Source organism: Lolium perenne, chromosome 5, assembly GCF_019359855.2.
Source record: "Lolium perenne isolate Kyuss_39 chromosome 5, Kyuss_2.0, whole genome shotgun sequence".
NCBI lineage: Eukaryota > Viridiplantae > Streptophyta > Magnoliopsida > Poales > Poaceae > Lolium > Lolium perenne.
The window spans coordinates 23590720-23598382 of NC_067248.2; positions in this window are offsets into that span (position 1 = coordinate 23590720).

Genomic DNA, 7663 nt, shown 5'->3' on the forward strand with positions numbered 1-7663 from the left:
TGTGTGTTTTTTGGGCCACCAACGATATATAGATGATCGAGAGAGAGATTGAAATCCCCAAGAATATGTTCAAATATACATTAAAATATATGCACGAATGCATTGTAGGCCATGCATGCACACTAATTATATATATATATATTATGAGGCAACTTAATCAAATGTGTTTTCATTCGAGAGAACTTGTCAAAATTCAAGTTAATTAATTTATCATGATAATTATATAATTAATTAATGAATCTCAGGGATATGTTATACAACATGATCGATATAGGCCATGTATATTTTAATTGGTGTTAATCTACAGTTTGCTAGCTAGCTGCTACATATAGAGCATGTTTTTATTAGATCGGGTTATAGCTAGCTAGTATAGTTTAGGGTTATGTGTTTTAATTAAGTAGGGTTGATTAGCTAGCTAGGGTTAGTTACATATATATGGTTTAGGGTTAATGCATGGCACATTTAATTTAATTAGAGGACCGTGAGGCACCCCCGGCTCGCTTCGATGCACGTACAATTAAGTGTCGTTGGCCTATACATAGGGTTTAATTAGGGTTTTAGGGTTAGCTAGGGTTTAGGGTTAGGGTTAGGGTTAGGTTTTAGGGTCTAGGGTTTAGGGTCTAGGGTTTAGGGTTTAGGGTTAGCTAGGGTTTAGGGTTAGGGTTAGGGTTAGGGTTAGGGTTTAGGGTTTAGTGTTTAGGGTGTTTAGGGTTTAGGGATTAGGGATTATTAGGGATTAGGGATTTAAGGTTTTAGGGGTTGTTTAAGGTTTAGGGATCATCGATCGAGTGCGCACACACATTATTAGAGGCACCAGGGACTTTACGCATAAAGTGCATGCACATATAATTGTTTTTTTGGGCCACCAACGATATATAGATGATCGAGAGAGAGAGAGATCGAGATTGAAATCCCCAAGAATATATATGTTCAAATATACATTAAAATATATGCACGAATGCATTGTAGGCCATGCATGCACACTAATTATATATATATATTAAGAGGCAACTTAATCAAATGTGTTTTCATTCGAGAGAACTTGTCAAAATTCAAGTTAATTAATTTATCACGATAATTATATAATTAATTAATGAATCTCAGGGATATGTTATACAACATGATCGATATAGGCCATGTATATTTTAATTGGCGTTAATCTACGGTTTGCTAGCTAGCTGCTATATATAGAGCATGTTTTTATTAGATCGGGTTATATCTAGTATAGTTTAGGGTTATGTGTTTTAATTAAGTAGGGTTGATTAGCTAGGGTTATTTACATATATATGGTTTAGGGTTAATGCATGGCGCATTTAATTAATTTAATTAGAGGACCGCGAGGCACCCCTGGCCTGCTCGATGCACAATTAAGTGTCGTTGGCCTATACATAGGGTTTAATTAGGGTTTAGGGTTAGCTAGGGCAGATGGTTAGGGTTAGGGTTAGGGTTTAGGGTCTAGGGTCTAGGGTTTAGTGTTTAGGGTGTTTAGGGTTTAGGGATTAGGGATTAGGGATTTAGGGTTTTAGGGTTGTTTAAGGTTTAGGGATCATCGATCGAGTGCGCACACACATTATTAGATCGAGGCACCCGCGCATTTACGCATAAAGTGCATGCGTATATATGTGTGTTTTTTGGGCCACCAACGATATATAGATGATCGAGAGAGATTGAAATCCCCAAGAATATGTTCAAATATACATTAAAATATATGCACGAATGCATTGTAGGCCATGCATGCACACTAATTATATATATATTATGAGGCAACTTAATCAAATGTGTTTTCATTCGAGAGAACTTGTCAAAATTCAAGTTAATTAATTTATCACGATAATTATATAATTAATTAATGAATCTCAGGGATATGTTATACAACATGATCGATATAGGCCATGTATATTTTAATTGGTGTTAATCTACGGTTTGCTAGCTAGCTGCTATATATAGAGCATGTTTTTATTAGATCGGGTTATAGCTAGCTAGTATAGTTTAGGGTTATGTGTTTTAATTAAGTAGGGTTGATTAGCTAGGGTTAGTTACATATATATGGTTTAGGGTTAATGCATGGCACATTTAATTTAATTAGAGGACCGCGAGGCACCCCTGGCCTGCTCGATGCACAATTAAAGTGTCGTTGGCCTATACATAGGGTTTAATTAGGGTTTAGGGTTAGCTAGGGTTTAGGGTTAGGGTTAGGGTTAGGGTTAGGGTTTAGGGTCTAGGGTTTAGGGTTTAGTGTTTAGGGTGTTTAGGTTTAGGGATTAGGGATTAGAGATTTAAGGTTTTAGGGTTGTTTAAGGTTTAGGGATCATCGATCGAGTGCGCACACACATTATTAGAGGCACCCGCGCATTTTCGCATAAATTGCATGCATATATATGTGTGTTTTTTGGCCACCAACGATATATAGATGATCGAGAGAGAGAGATTGAAATCCCCAAGAATATGTTCAAATATACATTAAAATATATGCACGAATGCATGGTAGGCCATGCATGCACACTAATTATATATATATTATGAGGCAACTTAATCAAATGTGTTTTCATTCGAGAGAACTTGTCAAAATTAGAGTTAATTAATTTATCACGATAATTATATAATTAATTAATGAATCTCAGGATATGTTATACAACATGATCGATATAGGCCATGTATATATTAATTGGTGTTAATCTAAGGTTTGCTAGCTAGCTGCTATATATAGAGCATGTTTTTATTAGATCGGGTTATAGCTAGTATACTTTAGGGTTATGTGTTTTCATTAAGTAGGGTTGATTAGCTATGGTTAGTTACATATATATGGTTTAGGGTTAATGCATGGCACATTTAATTTAATTAGAGGACCGCGAGGCACCCCGGCCCGCTTGATGCACAATTAAGTGTCGTTGGCCTATATATAGGGTTTAATTAGGGTTTAGGGTTAGGGTTAGGGTTTAGGGTATAGGGTTTAGTGTTTAGGGTGTTTAGGGTTTAGGGATTAGGGATTAGGGTTTCAGGGTTGTATAAGGTTTAGGGATCATCGATCGAGTGCGCACACACATTATTAGAGGCACCCGCGCCTATGCGCATAAAGTGCATGCGTATAGTTTAGGGTTATTTGTTTTAATTAAGTTGGGTTTGATCAGCTAGGGTTAGTTACATATATATGGTTTAGGGTTAATGCATGGCACATTACATATAGTTTAAATCTCAAGAATGTTTATACATGATAGGCCATATGTGCAAAGGAATTTTTTTCCCTGTGAACTTGTCAAAATTCAAGTTTATCAGTGCCAATGGAAACTAGTCCAAAAAATTACATAGAGGACCAAAAGTACTAGACAATAACTAATAGAACCTGCAACTTTACAAAAAGGACCCCAAAACATATAGAAGAAAATCAATCGAGTCCTTCTCGACCGCACATCAGATCTCTGCTCCGCATCCTTTCCAGCAACTCCATCGCCGGGGACGCACCACTTGGGACGGTGTCGCCGGTAGTCGCCAGGACGAAGGAGAAGAAGGGCCTCAGCAATGGCATATTGGCTCTGAGAAGGGCCGCTGAAAGGCCAAGATGTGCACGGGCAAGACGGATGACGCCGTCGTATGCCCCGAGCTTGTGAACTTTAGCAGCTTGACTTCCCCATTGACCAGATCTGAAGCACTGACCAAAGCAAGCCTCACCGTTAGCGCCATCACATTGATGGCACCAGATCGGGGTTTGGCCGGCAAGATCCGCCGCATTCACCATAGGCCAGTTCTGAAGCCGATGACGAGATCCCCGACTCCATTGCGCCATTCTGCTCATGGGAAACACTGGATCTAAGCTTACAACAACACTAACTCCCTCGGATCCAAATTAGCTGACTCAACTTTGCTTATCTAAATATGGATGTATCCACACATGTTTTTACTCTAGATACATACACGTCTAAGGAAAGTTGAATCAATTAATTTAGTTCGGAGGGTGTACAATATACAGAGAGAAGTCGGCCTCGTCTCCGGCCAGCGAGGCCGCCGGAGAGAAGGGGGAGAGGAGCCGGGGGAGTGGGAGAGACTCGAGAGAGAAAGAGAAGAGGAAGAAATGAGAGCTCCCTGGGGAAGAACATTATTTTTATCGTTCTGCTCGTAGCTTGAAACTAAAAATTTCGGCCGCGCGCCAAATCATCCCGCCGCATCCATTCGAAAATCCCGTGACCAGTTTTACCCTTTTAACCCTAGTCCGGAAGCTACAACCCACCGACCATGGAGGGCTCATTCGGTAACAATGAAATATCTTGCCTAGATCCCGAACCCTCCCCACAGGCCCACACCCACCCACCAACCATTCGCCCCATTAGCTCAAAAATACTCTCACACGCCAAAGCTCTGACTCTCTACAAGATTAGATCTGCTTCGCCGCCGGCATACTCCTCCACGGCGTAGCCTTGATCGTGTTGGCTGTCCACCCACCTGATCCGCTCCCCCGCCGCCCTCGTCACCGACGGATCTGCTTCACCGCCGACCTCGCCACCGACGGATCTGCTTCACCGCCGACCTCGCCACCGACGGATCTGCTTCACCGCCGACCTCACCACCGACTACCTCGGCGCAGCGGCTGTATCAACTTCACCGAATCCCTTGCCAGCCAACCAGATCTGCTTCACTAACGCCCGCTTCTACTGAAACAGGGTCGATTCATCGTCTCCCGCGTTCGCCGCCGCTGGAATGCAAGTTGCCGCCCCCGTTCACCCCGCCGCAGCTTGGTTAGTACGCTGGCCCGTTAGATCGCGGTGTTTCTTTAGCCATGTTTTGTGTAGTTATTTGCAGATCTCATATGCCGTTAACTTTCTTGATGTGTTGCTTCGCATGAAGTTTGTTTAAATATTGTACAAGACAAAAGCATTATCCGGTCGCTACCATCATGTTCATTCTATCGACACTGTGTGCATCCACATATTTATAGCCTTATACCCATTCATTTGTCGCCTCTTGTTTTTGTACTGCATGCTATTGTCGCATCTTTTATAGTCATGCTATGGGCATTTCCAATCTGCTTGTTCTTATACCACGTCATTAGCTCACCGCTAGCTGCTAGCTGTTTTCTCGTGTCTGCTATTCTCACACTGCTTTTATAATCATGCTATGTGCATTTCCAATCTGCTTGCTCTTATACCTCATCTTTAGCTTATATAGTTATTGCTGCGTGCATGTCTGGTCTTTGTATTATCGTAGACTGACTTGTCAATGTTATTTTTCCTAGGGATTGATCATGCGAACCACTTATTAGAACATCCAACATTAACAGCGGGACGCTAGGGAAGGTTGGAATCTGAGTTCTTGGTTGGTAATTTTGGCGCTTACTTCCGTTATTATCTATAACCTATATGCATTGTTCCTTATGCAAGAGATTAACACTTGGAACCCTGCCATAGCAATGCCATTCATGCTTTACTATGTTTCTGCCTATTTGATATGCTTGTCTTGGAGAAACTGCGAAGGTGATTTGAACCTGACATTTGGTCATTCTTAATGCCAGTTTACTTTATGTGGAAAACCTTGGCATTACCCTACTCTAAATCTGAATGTCTGAAATTCGTATCTCATGCAAAGCAACATCTAGTTGGTTTTAATCGATATCTGGTAAATATTGGCTTATTCATTTGGCAGCTCAAGTTTTTTGTTATTTGAAACCAGCTGACTTGGTCTTAAATGTGATATCTAAACACAGATTAAGGACAATGGAGCAGGAGGATTAGCATTTCACTTGATGGCTGAACCTAAAATGACAGGCATGTTGACCACGACTAGTGCACGCAAGAGAAGGACCTGCAGCGAGCCAGTATGTGCTTAGTACATGCATCTTATCTTATCTTGTGCTTATTTCTGCTACATGCTGTTATCTGATCTCTACATTGCGTAATACATGTTTGAATAGTTAATTGTTGTAACTATGTTTGCAATGTTACTGTAATGCGCTTTAATGAAGCAGTCATCATTAGAAGATAGTCGCCAAAAAAGGATCTGTAGCGACCCTGTGCAACATTATGATGTAAGTTTGTGCTTAGTACAAGTTCCATACATTGTCTTATTTATGCAACTTGTTATTATCTTATATCTGCATTGCATAATAAATGTTTGCATAGTTCATCGTTTAACTCTTTTTGCATTATTATCGTAATGCTTGTGATGAAGCAATCTTCATTAGAAGTGAGGCCCACAAAAAGTTCTGATATTTCTTCGATGCATCTTCTCATAGCCGTCAACCTAGACCATTGCTTTCATCAAACAAGAATATCTCAAGGCTGTACTTTATAAAAGACATGGTATTGTCGCTTTAAGATCTGTAGCTGATATGTTGACAAAGAGTACACAAGATTCAATCAAGGCGATTGCCAAATGTCAACGTGTTATTGATGATGCTAATAGAAGTCCTCAATGATTCTATGTAAATTTTTTGTTTGGGCACATTAATTGCCTTGTAATTTTCCTACCTGTTTTATTTGTGTATGTAATTGTGTGTATCATTGATATCAGATTTTAGGCTCATGAAATGTAATGCAAGTTGACTAGTCAAACAAGTAGGGCACTACAACAGATTGGGCCGGCCCACTTACAGTAGTGTGGGACCCACTTTCATTTTGGGCCAGCCCACTTCTTTAGTAGGCCGGCCCGGTTACACGATAGTGGGATCCACATGCTTATTGGGCCGGCCCACTATCTTGTTGGGCCAGCCTATTTGCTATATGGTGGTCCCACATGGTAAATGGGCCGGCCCTTTAACAGGAAGGTGGGACCCACCTGTGTTTTTGGCCCGGCCCACTATCTTGTTGGGCCGGCCCACTTGCTATATGGTGGACCCCACATACTAAATGGGCCGGCCTTTTAACTGGAAAGTGGGACCCACCTGTGTTTTTGGCCCGGCCCACTATCTTGTTGGGCCGGCCCACTTGCTATATGGTGGACCCCACATACTAAATGGGCCGACCCTTTAACAGGAAGGTGGGACCCACCTGTGCTTTAGGCCCGGCCCACTATCTTGTTGGGCCGGCCCACTTGCTATATGGTGGACCCCACACACCAAATGGGCCGGCCCTTTAACAGGAAAGTGGGACCCACCTGTGTTTTTGGCCCGGCCCACTATCTTGTTGGGCCGGCCCACTTGCTATATGGTGGACCCCACATACTAAATGGGCCGACCCTTTAACTGGAAAGTGGGACCCACCTGTGTTTTTGGCCCAGCCCACTTGCTATATGGTGGACCCCACACACTAAATGGGCCGGCCCTTTAACAGGAAAGTGGGACCCACCTATGTTTTGGCCCGGCCCACTTGCTTCTTGGGCCGGCCCAGTTGCTGTAAGGTGGACCCCACATGTTAAATGGGCCGGCCCATTTAAGTTTTGACCAGTCAACCTTAGAGGTTAGGCCCGGCCCACGTAACTAATGGACCAGCCCAGCTATATAGTTGATCGATCAAACTATGTCAGCTGGCCCGGCCCGCTTAAGACGTGGCAGGCCTCGTGTGGGCCTACCATCTACCACGGGGTTTCAGCCGGTTAACGCCGTTAATCGCAACAACGGCGTACGCCACGTGTCGGTTGCATGACGTCGGCGATCAACGGGCTCCCGGAAACACTTGGGCAACGGTCCGATTTTCCGTGGCGGAAGGGCGCCCAAGCGCGACGGACCGAAAAAATTGTC